General features: G+C 43.8%; 1 protein-coding gene across 1 annotated transcript in view; it reads right to left on the reverse strand.

Moving 5' to 3' along the window:
- Positions 1-9,671, reverse strand: part of ATP8B1 (ATPase phospholipid transporting 8B1) — a 43,310-nt gene extending 33,639 nt beyond the window's left edge. Inside the window, exon 1 of the mRNA XM_050913010.1 lies at positions 9,639-9,671. The gene's annotated coding sequence lies outside the window, so the exon portion shown is untranslated. The remainder of the gene's footprint in view (positions 1-9,638) is intronic.
- Positions 9,672-23,483: the final 13,812 nt, after the last annotated feature.

Raw genomic sequence — 23,483 nt, forward strand, 5'->3', positions numbered from 1 at the left:
TAACTTAAACCTTGTAAAAAAGCATTTATTGCATTTGTTTGAAGGCTATAAACAACAACAAAAGTAATCTTACTCTAAATTCTCCTCTGGAGAGCCACTGCATATGACAACGTTGCAAGAACTTGGGGTCACAAGGAGCATAACCTTAATGCCGCAAATCAGATAGTCACTCAAAGTGGCCCTAAAACAAAGTTACAGATCCATATTGAACAAGACATGTGTATAGTAAAAGAATTAAAATGCTACTAAATTTGTTGTTGTTATTTATTGTGGATATAGAAACCTACGATGAAGTAGAACAAGCCTAACAATTACATACCTGTCAGTCATCAGTCCCTTCACAACATGTGCACAGCCTACAACCTGCCATAGTCTCCTTAGCATGTTGTTCTGGACAACAATCTCACACGTTCATGCAGTGCCTAGTACAACAATTTCTCAAACCTTGCCACAGACTGTTGTTTTAGAACATAACAACATCAATATTTTAAGCAAGAGTCATAAAACAAACTCAAATAGTACAAAAAGCAAGCTCAGAGAGACCTTTCTGAGCTACTTTAGGTCTCTGGAGTTACAATAGGACAAAAAAAGCTACATCAAGATGTTTCACTGGTCTTTAACTTTGTATTTAAAAAAGTAAATAAATTAAAAGCCTGATCCTCAGATATTTCAGTTTTGTCCCGTATTTCTTCACTCTAGAAAGATTACAAGTGCCATCGCTACATATTTAAAGAAAAAAAAAACCACCCCACACCAAAACAAACCAAAGCAAAACACAGGTAAATGCAAAGAAGCTTCCTGCCTCAGTATGCCCCTGAACGAAGTCTTTCTTGGGCACCTGTCGAGAGGATCCCAAGAGGAAATCTAAGCAGCAGCTGACTAATCACTGCCTTGGCAGGCAGAAGGCAAACACTGAAACTTCCATAGCTGCATCAACTCAGCATTTATTGAATTGTGATCATCTGCCGAGCCCTTAACAATGTAATCCAAATATAAAGCTGTCAGGCTTCATATTGTTGTGAAACAAGGAAATGCATTTTGCCAAACCAATAGGGAAATAGTCTTCTCCAATGAAACAGCAAAACCATAGTTGTAAGACACAGTAACACCAATGTCCTGTTCAATAAAATGAGAACATATTTCAATCTCACTTGGGAAACTCCATCAAACATTTTAAAGCCAGTACTCTACTTGGAGCTCCAGCAATGAACTAGTCAAATGCTACTTGTTTTCCTTGTCAGCAGGAATAGTGTTGCAATAGAGTAACAGTAAAAAAAAAAAAAAACAAACATTTTGAAATTTCTCCACCCAGGTAGAATTTCCATGTTCACCAATTTGCATGTTTTTAAAAGCTTTCCTATACTTATTAGATTTATTTCTTTACTATGTGTTACTGGAGAAAGAAACACTGAAAAACAAAACCTACTCACAGGAGGACTGAATACGCACTTCCAAAACTGCAGCTAGAATACCATGTCAACATTAATCTCTGGGGTGGGGGTTTCCCCCCCGAGGACTTTCTAGCAGATGCACAATTACTCCAATTACATTTCCTCCTAAAAAGATAGAAGCAATTATTCTGCCATCTTCAGCTGTAACACATTGCTCATCTTGCCAATAACTGAGATTTTAAGCTAAAAAGGGAGCATGAAACAAAGCCTGTTAGATAAATAGAGCAACTGAACCGACACTTGCAGGACTGCAATCCAAACAACCAAGAAAGAAATCAGAGCCCACAGAGTACTTCGATGGCTCTATCAAAGCAGACACCTGTATTTAAGAGACTCAAGTCCATACCCCAGCTCATAGCCCGACAGGTTTAAGAATGATTTTTCATCCATGGGCACACGTTTAAAGAATGGCTCTAACAATGTTTGAGAACTGAAGTTTGCAATTAAAAGACAGCTCATGAGCCACTCTTGGGTAAGGCTGCAGTTTTGTTTCTTTTGAAATAACCTGGTCACCAACATCAAGTCTTGGGCAAGCAAAACAAAACAACTACTTCCTAAGGATCAATTTATCCATCCTTTCTGACAATGCAGATATAAAGCAAAGTGTTTAATCCAGACGACCATTTGGTAAACCTGACGGTGGCAAATGGGCTCTGAAACAGCTAGGTAGGGCACACCAAGACATGACTGGGGTAATCCCCACCTCTTCACACTACTAACAAAACCAGCAAATTCAGCAGAACTCCAAGGAACAGAGACTGCTTCAGAAAAAGGAAGCTCTGCTTTACATAGCAAAGCAGGAGGTATACAGAGGTGCATGCATTTTGTCTTAAGCTAGCATTCTCGATCTAAAAAGACAGCAGTGGGCTTCCAACAGAAGGAAAAAAATCAGCTTAAAACAGAACAGAAGCAGTGAGCAGCACAATTCAAAGCATATGGATGGTTCATCCAGTCAACATGCAAAGATTATTTTTTTTTCATCTGGTGGCAGCAATTCATATGGCTATTATTAGCTATTGCTATTTTTAAGGCATAAGAAAAGAAGGGGGATTCCCGTGAGTTATGGGACGAATACATCCAATGCAGTCGCTTAAATGCAAGATGTTTTTATACTATGAAACACAGAGGAAGAGGTAGTAAACCACACCAGGGGCCCAACTTCTCACCACACAAATCCTCAGAGGGTTCTGTAAGTATCAGAGAGAAAACAAAATACTATTTGTTTTATTTGTAAAGTGAAATTCCTACAGCCAACGAAGTAGTTGCCACCTAACTTTCCACCAGCTAGTACAAACAACAAATGAGGTAATGCTGCAGGCGAGCATTACAGGATCTCCAAAAGAACCATTACCTTGGGACACTGCACAGCAGTCCATCTCCCAGCCTGAAAATCATCAAATTGGTAACATGGGTTCAGTTAATGCTTCTACAGTTCTTGCTCGCTATTTAATCCTCACAAAGCAGCAGTCAGAACCGAAGTCCTTCGATGGCAGAATATTGCATTTCTATTCTCACTTCAGTGATCCCAGCCAAATGCTTTAACAGAGTATCGTCCTTCATTAAAAATATATTAATCAACTAGTCTACCTGTAACAAGAGCTTCTACAAGGAACCAGGCAAATAATAAAACTAGATTTGCCTCCAAAACATAAGAGAGAGATCACATATTACTTGAAACAGATATGAAATTTTACTGGTAACAAGTGCTTGGACAGGCAGACAGAAGCATCTTCTGCACAACTCAAACGCTCTAGCTAATCTTTATGATGTTTTAAGAAAAAAAAAAAGTAGTTACTCAAAATAGCATGAATCAGCACAAATGGGCCAAGGAAATAACCTTCGTTCCAAACACTACTAAGCTTTGGTTAGATTGCCATGCAAATTACATGCTTCAAGCTCATCAATTTATATAGCTACTTCATATCAGTTACATTTACTTCATTGAATGACTACTTTAAAATAATTGAGTACCCCCAAAATTACATCTTCAAGGGGATCGATTTCTATCAGTCATTTGTTCTGCAACACGCTGACTTTTGTATGCATCCTTACAGTATGCCATGACCATGGTAAAGCCCAGCTCTTGAAATGCCTTGGAGAAAGGCAGCCTCAAGAGTTTAGATAACTATTTTACGTCAGCTGTGACTGGAGGCATGCTCTTGCTCATCTGAGGCAGTCTCCATCAAGTACCATCAATGTAGTACATTAGAAGTGGGGCAAACTGAATCCCGAAGCTGAAGCCTCAACTCCTCTAGGCCAACCAAGTACACTTTGCATTACGCAGAAAACATAGCTTATAATTCAGAACATATCATATACGGTGTGTGCCCTTTAGTATCATCCTAAGTGCTCCCAATGACTATCGGAAATGACACAGCTTGGTGCTTGGTACAGCTGACAAGCAGACTCTGCCCAGACATCATGGACAATTAGGTTCCTGGCAGCTGATGTAGAGGCACACCCCAGTTCCCAGTGCTGCTTCAGGAAAACAGAACTGCTGAATGCTTACACCATGCACTGCAAATGGGTCAGCTTACAGCCAAACCGCTCCAATGGAAATACATCGGAGCTGAGGAAATAAGCAGAGGTTTGCTTGTCTGTCAGAGCTCCCACAGCTCAACAATTCCATGTACAGTAAAGACATGCTGGGTCAGGCATGCTTTTCTGAAATAAGTATGCTCAAGCCACACTTGAGAGCGTAAGCTAATCAAAACCGAGGTAGTAAGGAAACAAACTCCTCACCCTACACACCTTCTTCATTGCACTGTGACCTGAGAGAAAGTTCCCACTTTGAAACTGCCAGCACATGCCTAACATGAGGTAACTCAGAATTCCCACCAAAAAAGGTTAAAATTCAAGTGGTTAAAATATGGCTATGGATAAAATGCTCATGGTGAAGTAGAGCACCTACAAATTCCAGGACACCAGAACAAACGTCATATCTGACAAGCCCGAGATCTTCACCGCACAACAGAACCACAAAAGATTCAAACAGTGCTTTCAGAGACTCAGGCTATCACTGCAACATGAGAAATCCTTGGGGAACCTGTTTTGTAAGCAACAGGTCTCATACAAGTCAGCTTGGCCGTATTGTTGTCTTGGCTGTAGACAGCATCTACTGCTGTCGTTCACCCAGCCCCAAGTTTTATACGCATATGCGTGTATAAATACACACACACACACAATTTTTAAATATAAAGTAGATATATTTTGATTCACAATAGTACCTCATCTCACAGTAAACATTTATAAAAAACTCACCCATGTTTGAAGTGGGCAAAGAGAAGTGCCATAATTGTGCAGAATAAGGATGCTGGAGAAATAAAGACATAAGCAAAGTTGCACTGTTATTTCCCACTACATAAACAAACTGCTTTGGCAAAACGCACGTACTGGAATGAGGCTATTCCGCCACGAAGAAATGCCTTGGCACAGTACCGGGAGACAGCTACGGCGTCTCTTTCAGCTTATACTGCAATCGGAAACACATATGCAGCCTCATACAACATACCGAGGGCAACCACTCATTAAAAAAGGTGTTTCCAAAAAGGTGTTTCAGCTATACCTTTTTAACTGTGAGGATCAAGGACTTACCGAACTGGACTACTTCCAGCTCCAAGAGATTTTTTTTACTGGCATCATACACAGCCAACCTTGTAATATCCACAGATCTTTCTTTTACAAGGAATCAACTCCAGTCCCTCCTCGGATGCCATGACGACCCTAATTACCTGCACCATCAGGGAGTAAACACCAGTGTAAAATTGTAACACTTTGGTACCACCAAGCTCTGTGAAGTCTTACTTTCTCCAAAAGCTATTCTTTCCAAACTTGGTTGAAGGGAAGTGACAGTTTCTCCAATGAACATACTGAAGACCCAGCCAAACAAGCTGAGGCACCAAAATCCTGAAACCCCCTGCAGAGAGGCGACTGGGAAGAGGGAGTACAGTTTTGTACTGTTGACAGATGTCCAAGACCAATCGGGGGGCGGGGGGGGGAAGGAAAAAACCCCACAGTATCAGCAGAAGAAAATGAAAATATGGGGGACACCAGCTTCCAAATGCCTCCACTCCTAATGCTTCCCATCTCAGTTCTGCACGATCGCACCAACTGGAGAAAAGCACCGCATTTAAAAAACAAAACAACACACCTTCCTCATAGAGGAAGCACTGGAATTAAACTAGTGGCCATTGTGTACTCAGTAACATAGCTACCTACTAAAATTTTAAGATTGCTATATATGAAAATGAACATGAAGGACATTCCAATATAAGTGAATCAATCACTATGAGCCAACAGGACTCTACACAAGGAAGAGATTAACTAGTCACCAACAATTTAACAGAAAATAATAACAAAGAGAGACCCATTGCCTACAGTCCAAGTTGCCTGAAGCTAAGCAGGGATGGTTGAAGATGGGCCACTTGCAGAAACAAAGTAATAATTTTACCCACTATCTGCACTAGGATTTTTCATTAACAGATATGCAGACTTTCCATCATTTAAAGTCCCAAGTCAAGACAAGTTATCTTTGCAGAAGATAATATTGGTAACCTTTGTTCAAGCTGTAGGTTCGAGCGTACTCTGAAGGGGTTTCAACCTGCCTTTTACAGAGATGGTTACATTGCCTCTCAAGGTTCATGTTATAAAACAGCATATCTTTGTTTTAATAAAGGAAAAAATAATTATTTTTGTGCGCACATAAACCGTATTGTTTGGTGTAGAAGATTTTTGGAACTTTAAATAGAGTTATTTTCCTAGATATTACCCTCCCCCATCAAAACCAGCAGGTATTTTTAACTGTAAAAAATAAAGGTTACTTCCTGCTAACAAGGTTGGAGATTACACAGTAGTACACCTTTTCTGTCAGCATCTAAAATTGACACCAAAGATACTTTCCTAAACCGACCTTTATTCAACGCAGTTTGTGACTGAACCAAGAGACTGCATTACAGACATAGCTTGAAACGCTTGTACCATCAGCACACAGAGACCACCAGCCACTCAAGAAGAATCCCCTGTATCAGACTTTAAATTAGGCTCCATCTGTAACGAAACAATGTTAGAAAATGGTTTCTTGGCTGACTTCCACCTCAGGAGACCATGTGCATGCAATAACAAAAGAAGATTTCTTTTAGGCAAATAGTGAAATTAACTTATCTTGCAAAGCTTTCTTAACAAAAACAGAGATTTCCGGTTAGTTCTCCAAACCCTTTCATGCTACCTCCTCTCAGACAGAAAGTCACTTTGGCAAATGACCTGGTTCTTCCCTTGATTTGTTTCCTGTTTTCTCTACACTGCTTATTCTCCCCTCTCCCCCTTTTTTTTTTCCCCCTTTTAGATGTTGCTTTTGTTTTGCATCTCCCTGTGCATAACTGTACACCATTTTGTAAACAAAAGCACCCATGAACTTGCTGAAATTGTCCATCTCTACTGTTAAATTAAAAATATATTTCTAATTTATATAAGAACATGTGCGGAAAAAACCCACACACCACTAAACACACCACTAAACGTTACAGAATAATTTTGTAAGCTTGCCAAAAAGCAAAGATGCAGCAGCAGTGCTCTGCCACAGAGCACAGCATCTTCAAAGCAGCCTTGAGAGCTCACGCACCCTCAGTCTCCTAGGGATATAATGAGAACCATGTTCTTCACCCCTGACAAGTACAGAAACACAGAGAGGTTAAGTGATTTGCCCAAGGCCATACGGTAAGTCACAGACAGAGCTAGGGTTAGGTTTCAGAAGCTCCTGGCTAATATCCTGCATTCAATTAGGTCTACACAAAGCATCTCATTTAACAGAGGCCAGATAAAGGAAACAGCCAAGGAAGAACATCAAACTCCCTCATAATTAAAACAAAATCAATCAAATCCCTCCCCATATTTAAATGCACGCAGCACGTTACACTCAGGCCCAATATGATTACCTATGTCATCAAAATAAAAGCCGCAACAACAAAAGGGCATGGAAAATAAGTTCTAGCTAATTTAAATAGAGGGCTTCAATGCAAAGTGAGAAAGTGGCTTTTTGAATTCTCCATCACAAACTGCAAAGCAAGGGACTAGAACTTCACAGGCTGTCTCACAAGGGAAAATTAAATGAAGAGAGCAGTTTAGAAGTTGCCAAAAATAATCTTTATGATACCTACAATTAACAAAGAGACAAATACAGGTCTGGGACAGATACAAAAGCAACCACGCTCTAACGTGAACATCAGTAACAGCAATGCAGAAGCTGACAAGGAAAAACACAGAATGACCAAATACCACTTGACACCTGAACCAGACTTCAAAGAGAGACAAATAAAAAACCAGAACCAAACAGAAAATTGTGAGCAAATCTGAGCCAGTAAAGACTCTTACGCAGGGAGTTAAACCCAAGGACTCTAGCAGCAGTTACAGAGGTAGGGACTGTACAAAAACCGGGTTAGCTGTAAGTCCCACTGACTCGCCCAAGGCACTCTTCAGCCATTTACATTCAGACCCCCCACCACACACACAAGATAAAAGACACCGCACTGTTACTCATTACCAGAAACTATTTATTGCCAGAAGCTCCCTGTACAGTATGCCTTCTTCAGTTTCAAAACGTTTCTGCTGACATTCAAGCCAGCGGTGAAATGCTTCATTAGCTGCTCCATTTAACACAGTTCCATTCAGACTCTAAGAGAAGGGATGCTATTTAAGCTATAGACACAAAGCAGTAGGAAACATGACTGAGATACTGATTTTTTGGGGGGTCAAAAAACACTTTTCATCTCCCAAGGGAGTGACCGACTCCCTTGAGTCGGTGAAAAATACTTTTCCAGTATGTTCTGTTGCAGATTTATGACGGTTGCTTAATATGGACACCTATTACTGTTCTAAAGGCTGTATAAACATTGACTAACGAGTAATCACCCCACAACCATGAAAGCTGGTTTCCTCATTTATGGGGGGGGGGCGGGGGGGGGGGGAAGCCAGAAGGACAGCAACTAGCCCAAGGCCACAAAAGCAAGTCAGTAAAACGGCGGTACCTGCCAGAGCTCAGGGAGAAAGCTAAGCTGCATTTGTTCCCCCATGCCTTACCTCCCAGCAAATACTTATTCTTTCCTTAACGCAAAGTTTCAGACTGGGGAGACTCTGTGGTAAGTCTGACGATCAACTGATGCACATCTTTTTGGGTGGAAGAGAGAGAGACTCAAATCACCGCGAGGGCTTAGATCGACACTGCCGAAACGTGCCGTCCCGTCAGGCACAGAGGTGAGAAGAGCCCCTCGCACGTGCAGGAGGTGCCGGCAGCCCGGTCGGTACCCGCCGGCAGCCCGGTCGGTACCCGCCGGACGCCCCACTCTACCGGCCCACCATGCCGGACAGGCAGGGCGCAAGCAAAGGCCTCACCCGGCAGAAGGGCCCTCGCACAGACCGCCTCAGCGCCAGCCGCCTCACGGTCCCCTGATGAAGCCACTCTTCTCTGAATGAATATTTAATTGTTTAAACATTCATTGCGCGGCTGGACCTCCCCAGTCCAATGGAAAGAGAGCTCCCCTGGGGCCCAGCCCCGCCCGAGCAAACAGCGTCTGCACCGTGAGGCAGAGCCATCGCCGCCTTCACACCCCGAGCCCGAACCAGCAGATCGAGGCGTTTCAGCTTTTAAACCTCCCAACAAAAACCCATCCGGCTTCAGATTAAGGAGGTGATATTTTGAGAAAGAAAATCGTTTCAGGTCCGCCCTGGTGTCAGCTCTGACCTCTCCTGGTGCAGCGGGTGTGGGTGCAGGCGGCGGGGGCGGTTCGTGACAGAGCTCTGCCCTGGAGCCCCCGTCCCGCCACCGAGCGCTTCTCGGGGGCAGCAGGGCTGCCCGACGGGGCTGACATACCTGCTGGACGACGCCCCGGTGTGCGCCCCAAGCCCGCGCAGCCGCTGCAGAGGCTTCCCCCGGCTCCCTCAGCGCCCCGGCACGGCAGCCCGCCTCGCCAGACTTCACTACCGGCGCGGCCGCAAACCCGCGCGGGGGCGAGAAGAGCCGGGGCTGCCCTGCGGGCGCGGCTGGGGACCGGCCCCGCTCCCCTGGCACCGAAGCGCCCGAGTTTCGGCGGGAGCCGCGGGCGACACCGCCCGCGCCGCCCCTCAGCGGGTGCAGCCGGCGGAGGCAGCGCCCCGCTCCCGGCAGCGGCGCGGCCCCAGCCCGCCCGCCGGCAGCACCTGTGGGCGCGGGTCCCGGCGCCGCTCGCTCGCTCAGGGCTCTCTCATGCCTCCGACGGCTCCGCTCCCGCCCGGCCTCCCCGCGGTAACCGCCGTCAGACCGGACAAACGGGTTCCCCCAGTTCGCCGGACCGGCCCCGCAGCAGGAGGGGAGGGGCGGCCCCGGCCCTGTCCCCGTCCCGGCACGGCCGCTTCCCTCCACCCGCCTACCCCGGCCCACGAGAGGGGAGGCGGCGGCGAGACCCTCCTGGGCCGGGGCCGCGGCTCCGGTTACACGGCGGGGCGGCACCGCCCCCGCCTCTCCCCGCCTGGCCGAGCAGCACGGGCTGATGCCGCCCCCGCCCCGGCAGGTGAGGGGTGGGAACGCGGCGTCCGCCGGGCCGCCGTCCGCGGGTAGCGGAGCGGGGCCGGGCCGGGCCGGGCCGCGGGCAGGCCCCCCACACACACGCAGCGCCCCTGCTCCCGCCGAGGTCCTGCAAAACCCCCTTCTCCTTTGCCGAGGGTCCCCCCCTCGCCTTTCCGGCGTCGGGGAAGGTGGGACAGGCGCCGGTTCACACACAGGGGCTCAGAAAGGAGCAGGATGGGCTCCCGGGCCTGAAAGGCAGAAAGCTGAATCGTGAGGGGAAAACGTTGTTAGCGGTAGCAAAGAACAAACAGAAATCATTACCCTAGACAAAGAGACTTCGTCTCGCCCCTTTCTCACCATACGCCGTGTAGCAAGGCTGCCCCCGGCTCTGCCCCGCTGCCAACTATCCGCACTGCCATTACGTGGTGCTGGTGGCTGTTCCGTCACCCGGAGGAGATGCCGCGAGTGCTTCAACAGCGGCGCCTTTCTCTTGGCTGACGCGGCGCTTGTGGTGCGGGACGGCTCGCGTGGTGTTTTGGGCCACGTCACCCTGAAGGCTGGGGAGCAAGCGGCTCCCGAACCGTTGTGGGAGGAAGAGGATGCAGCCCCAGGCCTCGTCCCCGTCGACAAAGGCCAGGCACTGGTTGAGCAGAGCGCGCGGTTCTGCGTCGCTTCAGGCCTGCGCTGGGGCAGCCTGGCCCCGGCTCCATCGCTCACCGCTCCGGTGATGACTGACAGAAACTAACACCATGCCAATGGGGGCTGGGGTGACGGCTGCGGCCGTCGCTTCGTCAGCCCGCTGCCTGCGGGAGAAGTGGTCTGTCTGGCACAAGGACAGTGTTCAGCGCGAAGCAGGGCACTGGGCCCTCCGGGGTGCTCCGGAGGTCCCTGCTCCCAGCCCAGGCGGCGGCCTGGGGGAACGGATGCCAGCACGGAGGAGGCACAGCTCTTGTGATAGGTGGGACCTCCCTCCTGGTGTTGTTTTAAGTGACAGCATTACTTTATCCCGTCTTAATTAGTAGGACTGTACAGTGTTACAGAGAAAACTTTGTAAGGGGTACAGGACTTGAACATTTTGGCCTTTATAAAAGGTCAAAAGCGGACTCCGGGTTCCCACATCCTTTCAAGGAAGGATTGGAGAGTTGGAGGATGCTCCATCATGATATTGTTAACACTTGAGACCAGTAGTTTTGCTTATTAATTAAATAACGAATAAAGCGGTTACGTTTAGGGTTGACAGTAGTGCAATTCTGCTTCATGCTGAATCTATTTGCAATCCTCTTCATCATATTTTTCTTCTTTCAGGCTGCAGCAAAATACATGTAAACATCTCGGGAGCCTAGTGGGAACTCGTCAAAGGAATGTGACAAGCTCCGACTGTAAGTTTTAATTCAGTGAGTTTTTATAAGCCTTAGTGTGTGATCCTGGATGCTGCTGTGCTTGGCTACTAGTTCCCCTGACTTGAAATCTGGAGATTGAGGGGTTTTGCTAGTTTGTTTGTATCCTGGGTTTGTTGATTGGGTCACCCTGTCTCAAAGGCCTTCACGCTATTGTTTTGCTGCCCCACGCACAGGCGCACACAGACACACACCCGCCCTGTATCTGCATTCGTGTGGCAGCCCTGGCAGCCATCCTGGTTGCAGGAGGTGTCCGGGAGCAAACAGCACCAACAGCCTCATCCTGCTGGTGCTTTGACCTCCATGTACACTGGTGCACACAGAATAGAGAGTCCCTCACCCAGGAAAGTATTTAGAAATGGAGTTTAAGGAGAATTCAGGACAGACTGTGCCGATCGGGCAGTTCTTCCCCAGACCCTCCCTTCTCCACCCGTGGTTCCTCCCCTGACCATCCCACCCCATGCTATCCCCAAAGGCTCTTCCCTGCACCCCGCAATGTGTCTTGTGCCCCCTCGGCAGTAGCCCCGATCAGTCTGTACAGTTATGGTGACTCGCTGTGATGGGTGTCACCCCCCAGACCTCGGGGCTGGTGGCTCTGCAGTGACAGCCCCGGCAGGGGCTGTGGCAGAGGCTCTGTTTCTCTGGCTGGGTCATTTGGGTGCCCCCCTCCCCAACCCCCTGGGCTCCTTTTTGTGTGGGGCGATGAGTTTTTTAGGGCATAACCTAAGAGGAGGAACTAACCCCCACCCCACAAATCTCCTGGGCATACCAGGGCCCAAGCGCAATTTTGAAGTAGTGAAGATATGAGCCAAGAAATTAACATTTGCACCAGGTATCAGGAATGGTGGCGTTAGGAGGGGCAGTTTGTGAAGCTGCTGATGGTAGCCCGCACCAGTCTGTGTAGCAGGAAGAATTGGCTAGGCTCTTGTTATTGTTTTCCAGAAATCTGTTTCCTGCGGTGCCATTATAAAGATTTTAAAAGTTTATTATATAGCCTAGCTTAGAGCAAAATGGTCACTAAATGTTCCTAAAGAATAAAGAGATATTTTTTAAATTATTATGAAATTTTTGCATGCACTTTTATTCACAAATAATGCAGTTTATGGCAAGTGAAATGCAGATATGTTTACTGATCTGATTAAATAGAAAAAATTGAAAATATTAGCTATCTCTTAACGTGATAATGGGAACTGTAACATAAGCCAAATGCTCTAGTGTTTAATATGCTCTTTCTGCAATAATGCTTTCCATTTTTTGCTCAGTGGCTGGCCACTGTAAGTTAAACACGTGCTTCTGTCGTGTTTTCTTTCTAAACCAGCCTAGCTTCTTTATTTTCTTTTAAATGAAACTTTATTTAGTTTTTATTTGACCTTATTTGTCAAATAAAAACTGGGGAGGTTCGGGTGTGTACGCAGGCTGAGGCTGCTGCCACACAAAGTAGTTGTCTCCGCTCTCGCATCCTAGCTATGCAGTACCATCTCCTTGCAGCGCCTTGCTCGTCAGCAGCAAAAGTCTTGTGCTGTCACAGTGAACTGCATCAAGGGGATTAATGAGGCTGAAAAAATCACTGCTGTTTTTTTGCTGGGTAAAATTTCACCAGGGCTGGTTCCGTCGTCCAGGTTGTTCCGATTATCTGTAAACTCAAATGTTTGCATTGCGTGGAGCGGGGATTGGTACAGTGGTGGAGGAAAACAGTTGGGGAAGGGGCTCAAAATTGGAAAGAAGTGTCATTTGGGCAGCAATACTGGTTTAAATGCACACCAAGTATGGCTTTGGGGTCTTTGCTCTGTTGTCAGTTTGCATGGTTTGGGTTAATTTCTCTTCAAGAATCAGCTGCTGTTTCCCAGCTCCACTTCTTACCCACAGAAGGTAGCATCAAAGCGGCGACTAGTGTTTGCAGGAATATTTCCAACATTGTCATCCATTTTAAAACCAGTGTCCACCTGCCTTTTGGGCTGAAACTTTCCATATTGATCAAACCTAAGTGGAATGAAAAGCTTCTTCATACACCAGAATATTTTAGTAATGCAAAATTCCCTTGTCTTTCAACCGGTAAGGAGGAAGCAATTCCCTGGAAAGCATCTGGTTTGCTCCCCTTTATGCAGACCCCCTCCTGAAGAGGACATTATCCATGTTTAGACATGGTGGGGTTCAGGTGACTGTGTCCAGGAAATAGTTTCCGTGTGGCTGTAGCAATACCAGCATCTCATCTGTTGCACTTTTGTTACTCGAGTCATATTACGAAAATGAGTGAGAAAGACTACAGTAGAATTTCTTCTATTCTTGAAACGAGAAATGTAGTTTCTACCTTAACATACGTTCTTAGTTTGGCATAACACTAGTCTTATTATTGAACAGGTATACAAGTGGGGGTGGGGGGCAAGAAGAAGCTTGGTATCTTGCAGTTTTTAATCAATACACCATCAAACTATCATATCTTTTGATCCCTTGCTGCAGGCTTAGCTAATAAAAGTGTGTTTGATGATTATATATGTGGGAGAACCTGTCTGAGGTTAACACTGTTTAGCTATTCATTTATGAGTAGCTGTTGCAGAAATAAAATCTCCCCACTTGTGGATGCTGCTCTATAATAAAAGTGATCTTTGTTTGGGACGGACAGATATGTAAGAGATTGCTTGGTTTATTTTTCAGCAGCAACAATACTCAGTTTTCCTGTGCCAGAAAAAGTCTTGTTCAAATAGGCTTTTTTTCCCTAGACCTAAAATGTGATGCTGGATTGCGAAGTTGTGTCTTTCAGCACCTTTCTCTTTTACTACCTGCCTCAAATTCCTCACACAGGAATAAAAACAAAGTTAATTAAAAATCAGTAACATTTTGACTTAAACAAAGCAGCAGAGGTTTACTCATGCCTTTGACAATTCCATTTCTGTCCAGGAAGTTAATTCATGTCCAGGGCTGAATATTTGGTTTCTACATCAGTTTTCATTAGGTAGCTGTACGCACAGCTAGGTTTGCATGACGCCCTTTCAGGAAGAAGATTATTAGAGATAAAAAGGCCCCTTAACAGTGATTAGTTGCTATAGCAGTGATTAATGGCCCTGTCCAAATATTGTTTTTTACACGTGACAAAGTACTGGTCCGTGCTTGAGGGAAATGCAGCAGCCGTTCTGTAAATAGCAGGCATGATGAAGGAACTTCTGCTGCTGCTGCTCACAGACCCTGATCTTCGTTGGTCCCAGCAAATATCTCCAATTCTGTTTCTGGATTTTTCTCCTATATACGTCCTTCCTCTCCCTTGTTCCTCAAGCCTCTCATCTTTCACTCAGGCCCCTTTGCCCTAAAATAGCAACATGCTCTAGTCAAAAATACACACTCATTTCCACACCGTTGCTCCTTCTCTCTTTCCCTCCCTCTTCTCCTATTTGTCCCATTTTGTCAGTGTTTGGGACTCACCACGTCAGATCTGAGATTTTCTGGGAAGACAGGAGGACTTCAGCAGAAATGGTTCTCGCTTAGCCTCTCCTTGCTGCCAGTCCAGTGGAAACACAAGCCCCGTCACTGTGTCCACGAGTTGATGCCTGTTTCAGCACCCGGCGTGTCCCTGGCCCTGCTGTACTCCTGCTTGCTGATCAGCCTCCTGCTCTGCTCTCCGCTGGAGTTTTTAGGAAAGGGAGCACAGGGGACGAGGGGGCACCCTGCGAAAGGATGTAACCCTCCGTAACGAACCAGTGTGTCCTTTGTCCTGCTGCACAAAGCCTTGCAAAAGGAGGTACTGTTGTCTGAAGAAGTTAACCCTGGCATCTGTTAATTCCTGGTGGAGGGAAAGCAAATTTGTTTTTAATAAACATAATCACATAGAGATAAGCAAACTGAAAACAAGCACAGCTATGGTAATGTTTTGAATCTGCCAGGCAGGCTATTATTTTTCCCATAAGTCTCCTACAGATTTCTGTACAACCCCCAAGGTGAATATAAAGCTGCATGACCTGAGTTTGTTTGGTTTCATTGTGTTCCTCATCACCAGAATGTTTTAGAACTTCAGACATTATTTCTGTTTTGAGAAGTGGGAATTTTAGCCACATTTTGCGGGGGGGGGGGGGGGGGGGACACACAACACACAAACACTGACTTTTTCTTCAAATCATATGAGCAGTTTGTGGCTAAACTTGAAATCGCACCCAAAACTTTCTGAGTATTGGTCTAATCTCTCAAAACCAAAAGCTATCTTTTATTTTGACCATCAATACAGTCCTTTTCAAAATAAGCTGTATAAAATAAGTATATAGTATTATAATAGCAACCCTTCGTTGTCAATGGGGTTTTTTTAAAGTAATGGGCAGATCTTGATTTAAATAACTGAGCACAGTGTCAAGGCAGGGTTCACTCTTGCTGATAACTAATTGTTCAAAAATATTGATGGGCACTTGATTTGAACCTAAGACTAATAGTTGTTCCTGTGTAGCAAGGGTTATACATATCAGTCATTATATATTTAAGCAGTTCTGTAACACATATTTATTCCCATTCTTATTTGAATCATTTCCTAATATGCAGAAAACAGGGAATGATGTGGCTTTTCTTTCTATTAATGTTTTATATATAACTCCATTTTTGAAACCTGCCATTCAACTAGAAAAGCTCTTTTGGGGGGCTGAGAATGGCATTACCATCAGGGTATTAAACATGTAACAAAGTTATGTTATCCCAGTATGTTCTCAGTTTACTTTGACTGGGTTTATTAAACAAAGACCAACTGTAAGTTTGTGAAATGACCAATTATTTCTGTGCCAGACTTCATCTTTGGAGACAGATTTCTTGCCATCAGCTAGTAGCACTCCTTCTTGCAGTGTTCCGGGAAGGATGAGGTCCCCAAGCCTTGTAGACGTCCTGTGGGGCCCCGAGCAGGATGGTATCTACACACAGCTATACACACTCTGACAGCGTGGCTCAAAGCCTTTTGAATTTGCAGTTTGAAGCCTCTCTGATTCACAGGCTGTGCTATAAAAACAATCTTCTTCTTCGTCTTTCCATTGGTTTCTCTACCAATTAACGCAAATGGGGAAAAAAGTTCTCTATATCTTTTAGCTAATCTGGAAGCAAAAGTAATTTAGACGGTAATTTTGAAAATTATTAATTTGAGGAAAGGGTGGACGCTAGAACTTGTATAGTTTGTAAAGAGAAAATAAATTGTGACAACACTGTATGCTAAAATAATTGTGTGTTTCTATGTTGATTAAAACGTGTGAAAGGTGCACTGGTCTGCCTGTTTTGAAAATGTATAATTATAGGATTTCTAGATTCAGGGTTAACTTTATGTTGTAATTTCACAGGCAGCTTTGGACAGGTTGGATTTTTTTTCAGTGTTCACAAAGGTTAATCTAAATTGATTTAAAATATCCTGATTTAAAGTATTCCTGACATAGATGAAGAGTTGGCTGTAGTATTTTTTCAAAGATGTGAATTTTTGTTCACTGTGACCATTCTTCATAAAAGCTTAATGGAAATACAAGTTTTTATGTAAGCAACAATTACATGCAAAATGCATGGGTTTGGGTCTGTATGGTTTTTTTTTTACTCAGGCCTGCTCTGATAACTTGACTAAGAAATTTCTACGCTTGGGTTGTATTTTCCAAATGGCTTACATCCAGCATGGCAGAGATTCAAGCTGAATCACAAGGCACACTTTGCAATGCCACAAGTGAGCACCAGACCCTCCTAAGTGATGCAGTCATAAATATAAAAATATAATTTTATCCGTCCTGTAATAATGATAACTTTATGGCTTTAATAGGTAAGGCTATAAGGAAAAAGAAGGCTGGTACAGAGAGGTAATACCTTCTTTTGATAGCAACTTTTGTATCTGAAGAACGGTCAACTTTTGGGGTACATAAGCCCTTCCTCAGTTCTGAAACAGAAACAGAAGACTGCAGGCTACGTGCAGCTTGGGGACAATTTACGGGGCTTAACTGAACTATGTAAATCATAAATTAGACTGAGAGTGAGTGTTCCTAACCTGTACTTAGTTTGGTGTTTGCTGGTTCTCTTTCAGATCTGAAGACAGGTTTGAGAACCCCAAAGTAGTCTGTCTCCTTACACTATATGTTTTTTACATATAACTATTTTTCTCCTCCTCCTCACTGCAGGTTGCATTAGTTAATAGCTTGGTGGATTGAAGCGGAAGATAGGCAGTGTTTAACCATTTGTTACTTCGAGCTAAAATTGGAGGCGAGGCATTTGTAATATTTATGATTTTTTCCCTCTTTTTGCTTTTTTCCACCATTTAAATTAAAAGCTTTCAGACAAAATTGATAGATTAGAGGTCTTCCTAGGTTAAAGCCCTGTTTCAGTGTCAAAGAGGCTGAGTCCAGATCTTTTACTGCTTCAGCTTTGGAAGATTCAATATCCTAAAGTCAATATTTAAAAGTGAAGGAACCAATAAATCAGTGGTAGGCAGAACTCTAGAGGTAATTCTCAGGGCATAAGAATACCCATGCTTTCATGTCTCTTCACATAGTAATGTGATTTCAGATGGTGTATTAGTCATTAAAATCAAGAAAAGGGGTGGTTTCGTTTTGTGCCAGAACCTTAAAAATTCTTCTAATAACAGAATAGTCTTAAGTTTTGCAACATTTTTTGGTCGTGTCCATCGTGTGTCCCCCCAGCTTAATACTGTGAAAATGAAAGTGTCATTAACAGGATGAGCAAAAGAGACTTTTCTACAGTAACTTATAATGCAGCGACTTGGTAATCTAGCAAAATACAGAAGCGGGTATTCCTAACCTTTGCTTGCTCACACGTGACTTGTGTGTTTGTAATACAGGTTTCTTCCTGAAGGTCATCTCTGCGTAGATACATTTTCCTGCCTGATGTTTTGCACTTGCTAGAGATAGCTCTGCTTTAGATGAGGTATCCTTTCCAATTTGATTGTTAATTAGCGGTGTTGGGGTTAGTGCAGCTCAGCAGGGAATTCCACAAAGATGGAGTGCCTGCTAAACTGCACTTAGAGCATGCCTCATTATTCCCTGTTTTAAGGGATGTTCTCTTATATCACGCTTATACACATAAAGAAACCCTGATGCAATTTTCATGGCGTAGTCACAGAGATGTGGAGGAAGTTTGGTCCCTGCATTCTACAGAAATAGAAGGATCATGCTTCATTAATAGACTGGTAGCTGTTGCTTATTTGTTAATTGAAATTAATTTTGTTATCAATTCATTAATTGATTTATTAATTTACTAATTGAATGTATTAATTGTATTTATTAATTGAAATACTTGTGGGATATTTGATAATGATATCAGAACGCATTTTCCCACTCTGCCTGCAGGAACTGGACACCTGAAGGTTTCAATTAGATGATTTACAGATCTCGGTTTCCTTTGTGCAGATGTTGTAGTGCGGCTGTAAACTGCTTCACAGCTGGAACCCTGCGCAGGGTGGAGTCCTCCGCGGTGTGGAGTTCACATTTTACTCATCTGTGTTACGTGCTGTAGTAGGTTAGGAGACACCCAAATACAAGGCTTTTTTCCTGGTAAGCACTGTTAACGGAGCTGTGTGAGACCCCACTGCCTCCTTGGTTTTGCCTTACCTGTACCTGTGAATGCCTTCATTTCTTACTCGAGCATTTGTGTAGTTCTGCTGGTGGTGCCAGCGGGAGGTCACCCATCGCGATTCCAGCTTGTACTAGTAACATACGTGAGCATTGGTAACATGTGAAGACTCAGTGGTAAGAGGCTGTAGTATAAACTATAGTATAGCAGCTTTGCAAGAGAGCTTAAAATAACAGTGGGCTCAATTTATAACTGTATCCATTGCAGAGAATAAGATTAATTTCCAATTCCAACTATTCAAAAAATTGTTTCCTACACGTTCCCTTTTCTGACTGTGATCCATCAAATATATACACATGGATTTTATAGAAGTCCCTGCTTCTATAAAGAAAACCTCTTCACAGTCAAGCAAGCTAGTGATGTTTCACGTGAGGAGAGCAACTTTTTTCCCCAAGTGATCTAGTTGCAAAATCAGGGCTTAATGTTTCTAACAGATACAGAAGGAACCCTTGACTCCATCTGTTTTCTAAATCTATGATGATATTGTTGGCTTTTAAAGCAAATAATGTTTAATCTTACCTCCAGAAACTGTACAAAATATTTGAGATTTATTTTCATTAACCACAAATACAAAGACTAAATCAGTAGGTGATTTTTACCCAGAGAAAGAAATGTATCATTCAAAACCACTTGTTTCTGTGCATTTTATGTACTAATGCTTTTCCTAAAATGAAGGGGGTTTTTAGCAAAAAAAAAAAAAAAGACTCAGCATATTATAAATACATATTCGTCTATCCAAGTAAAGCATTTTACAACAAAATGGTGAGATGTCAGCCCTGGAAAGCATAGCGCGTCGTCTTCCATTTTCGTGAGCATCAGCTCCCTCCCGTATCAGGACCGGTGTTATTCCTTCCTCTGGCCAATAGATGGGGAACCACACCAGTGAAATACCTGCCATTTGCTCTGTGGAGCAACGTTCGAGCTTTGACATGTTTGTTGATTCTAAGGTTGCTGCAGTTTGTCACGGAGCACGTTTTGCTCTAAAGGCAAGGTTACAGAATCGTTTCAACGGACCGTAAATCTGCAGCTGCCTCATACAGGAGGCCGCGCTGTCTTTCCCACCAGGGTCTGCTAGTTCTTGCCATTTCCTTTATCACGGCGGTAGCGTTTGTGCATCTGTGCGATGAGCTGGATCCGCAAAATGACCAGGCTGAAAACAAATTTGATCTCTCCACCCCAAGAAAAAAGCTTCATCTTCAGCTGGATCAGTTGCCTAATACGGCTTATCGCAGGGCTGCCTGAAGGGTGGCCCCATCGTAAAGAAGTGGTAGGAAGGAGCAGAGACAAGAAGAGGGAAGGTGGGACCACCCGTTTTAGCAGCAGCTTGGATTTATGCAGAATAAAATTGATTTCTTTTGAATGAGTGGGATGACTGAGAGATGATGTGTCAAAATTTGGTCCTCTGGAACTGGATTTGCGGTATGACCCTATTGTCGTGCTACGTAGCTTTGGAAAATAATTGTTATTTGCCTTGAAGGTTTTTATGAACTCAATTTTAAGACACTTAGAAGAAGCCAGGCTTTTCAGGGGACACGTACTGAACTGCCTGGAGATTCAGTCTCACTAAGTACAGGCTCAAGCAAAATATCTAAAACTCAAGACGGCTACCTTTGTTGCACACTTTTGAGAATCCTGACTGTGAAGTTTTAAAATAATGCTTTTAAAGCATTAGATATATTTACTGTCACTTAAGATTAGTTCAGGAAGCAGAAGGGAATGGAAATCTTGCGCAGTTTGGATAAATTTCAGACATATGTTCAGCTGTTGCAGTGCTTTGTGAGTTACTGAAGTCTGTGAAATTACAAATGATGTTGGTTTCAATGATAAATTCAGAATAGTAGCATATACTCATGCTCTCAGAAATATTTGGAAATGAAGGACTCTTGGAAAGGAACTGAAAAGCAAGTGACCTGCTTTCTGTGCCTGTTTTCATCGTATTTCCTTTCTGAACTGGGGAATTTGCCAGTGACCACCGTTCGGATTTGACTCTGTGACTGCATGCCAGGCGAGAGGATTTTGCAAAGAGAAGGAGAAGCAAAGTAGGGGCTTCTCCGTGTGCCAGCCACCATTAAACCGCTCCGGAGATAGGCAGACATTTGTTACTCCTGCACCTTGATGGGAGCCAGTTTGGACCTTTGTGGTTTTTGTCATGCAGGTTCATAATTCAGTACCTAATATAGTTTTCATGGAAGGTAATTTCTTTTTCTCCCTGCCCCCGAAGAGCTGAAGTGATTTAGTCCTGGAGCCATGCAAGTGTTTAGGCACTTCATTCCTACTCAGGTCCCCGTTTGGTATTTCAGTGGGAAACTGATTTTTCCTTACAGATCCGCCAGCATTCACCATCTGTGTAAAGTAGCGTAAGGACCATTCCACACGCATGGTCGGCGTGGTTCCTGCCTTGTGTGAGTGCTGCTGTTTGTTGAGCTGGGTTAAAAAAGGAAAAGATGTGAATACGGTAGTCTTGTGTTACGGACCCAGGTTTTACCTTAGGCCTTGGATTTTCTCACAGAACTGGTCTCTGGACCCTTTTGAAGTTTTACCATCAGAGTACACTTAGGAAGTCTGCCTTTTTTTGTTTTTTTTACTGTAGAAGGATTTTTTCTATTTTTCCCCCCCGTGAGTCTGTGTTACCACAAATCGAAATTCGGTATTGTCTGACTGTCACTTTTCTTTTCTGCAATCTGTACAGCAAGCTGTCTTTTGTGATTTTGATGCGTCTTTCCTGAAGGGAGCATTATTCTTGTTTAGCTTATGCGTAATGTATTTCATTGTTCATCTCTGAGCAATTGTCTTTGTACATTATTGATTTTGTGATCTGCATTGTTGGATGCACAAAACTGTGCACATTTTGGGTAATTCGCTGCTTTCATACTTTCTGAGCGAAGGTAATGTATGTTGGCTTGACTGAAGCAGCAACAAAAACCTGCTATTATTTTATGTAGCTTACCAAGGGAATCTGTCTTGTGCTTCCCTGCAGCTACTATTGGAGGCACTTCTATGATCAGAAATTACTGTAACATTATTCATAGAGTCCTTTGTGCAGGGTTTACTTTGGACTGTTATCCCAGATAGTATACATTGGTTATTAGTGTACACCTGACTTGGTGGCTTGCTAGAAAGATGGGAGAAACTAGTCTGCCAGGCAATTCTAACAATAATTCTATGAAAATTCACTGTAACAATGGAATCCCCCAGGAGAAAGGAAGGTAACAAAGCAATAATATTACTTACAAATTCAAAGTATTGTACAAACATTAAATAATCCTTAAAGCAATTCCAAGAGGTATGTTCTAGTAAAGTAATTTCAGTGACTTAAATGCTGCTGCACACTCTGGCAGGCATTGAATATGATTACAAAGAAGAAAATAGAATACCAAGGACAGATCATTGTGGCTGCTGGCTATGTATCCAGATGGTCTTAATGGATTATTATGTCATGGACTCGTACCCTACAACTGCTCTCTTGCCACACGGTCTGGCATGTCTGGACAGGCTACCACACTTTTAAGACATGAAAGTAATAATAGGTTATGTGGATTTTTTTTTTTTTTTTCCTATTTCAAAAATAGTTTGTAAGGAGGACATCCAGCACTGTGTGATTAATCATATCTTCACAGAGATTTCTAGCAAGGGCTCCCTGGACATGTAGGCCTTGGGCAACAGGTAAGGAACCACTGCTGTACTCGTGACCAGCCTGTGTTGGTGCTGCAGTTGTACCCACACAGTTCAGCTCTGGGACTGGGTCCGCAGCTGTCTCTAGGATTCACAGTATTTATCCATCACGTAGCAGCATCTCTTTGTTTTACCAGAGACAGCCATGTGAAAGTGAGTCAGTTTGTTTGTTTTTAAGGGAAGTTACTGCTTTTAGCAACCTCTCAAGAGTCATTTTATGTAACATTTTCATGAGTGGGCTTATATCAACAACCATGGCTATATATATTTTAGAGGCATTACAATGAAGTGGCCACATACAGTCTTTCTAAAAAACTTCTCACGGCATCCTTCTTCTTTTCCTGTCTCATAGCTTCTGTGGTTCTCTTGCAGGCTGCATATCATTTTTTGTGGGTACTGTGCTTTGTGCCTGACTTTAACACATGTACATACAAGGAGAGTTGGCAGGGCAGTGGGCACTTCACTGCTGGGGGTTTTGTGCTGTTTAGCAATTAGCCAGTGGAGCGCATGTGTTCAGATGAAGAAGGATTTCAAGTAGTAATGGCAAGTTTGCATCCATTTAACTGTAGTCAAAGAATCTGTTCAGTCTTTGCTAAAATATAACAAGACAGGAAGTACTGATGTGATTGACTAAACTTCATACACAGTGAAAATAAATTATTTTGGTCTTTTTCCTCTTTCTGTGTACCACATCTCTACAGAAAGGTGCTTTATGGAAGTTAAAATGCTGTTCCCTATAGACATGGCTTGAAGCCTGAAACTAAGGGGGAAGTATTCCATAAAAGAAATCACACAGCAGAGCTCACGTTAAGTTCCCTGAGCTGTGGGAAAGATTGGTTTAAAACAGAATGAGAAGAG

The sequence above is a fragment of the Gymnogyps californianus genome, chromosome Z, assembly GCF_018139145.2.
Source record: "Gymnogyps californianus isolate 813 chromosome Z, ASM1813914v2, whole genome shotgun sequence".
NCBI lineage: Eukaryota > Metazoa > Chordata > Aves > Accipitriformes > Cathartidae > Gymnogyps > Gymnogyps californianus.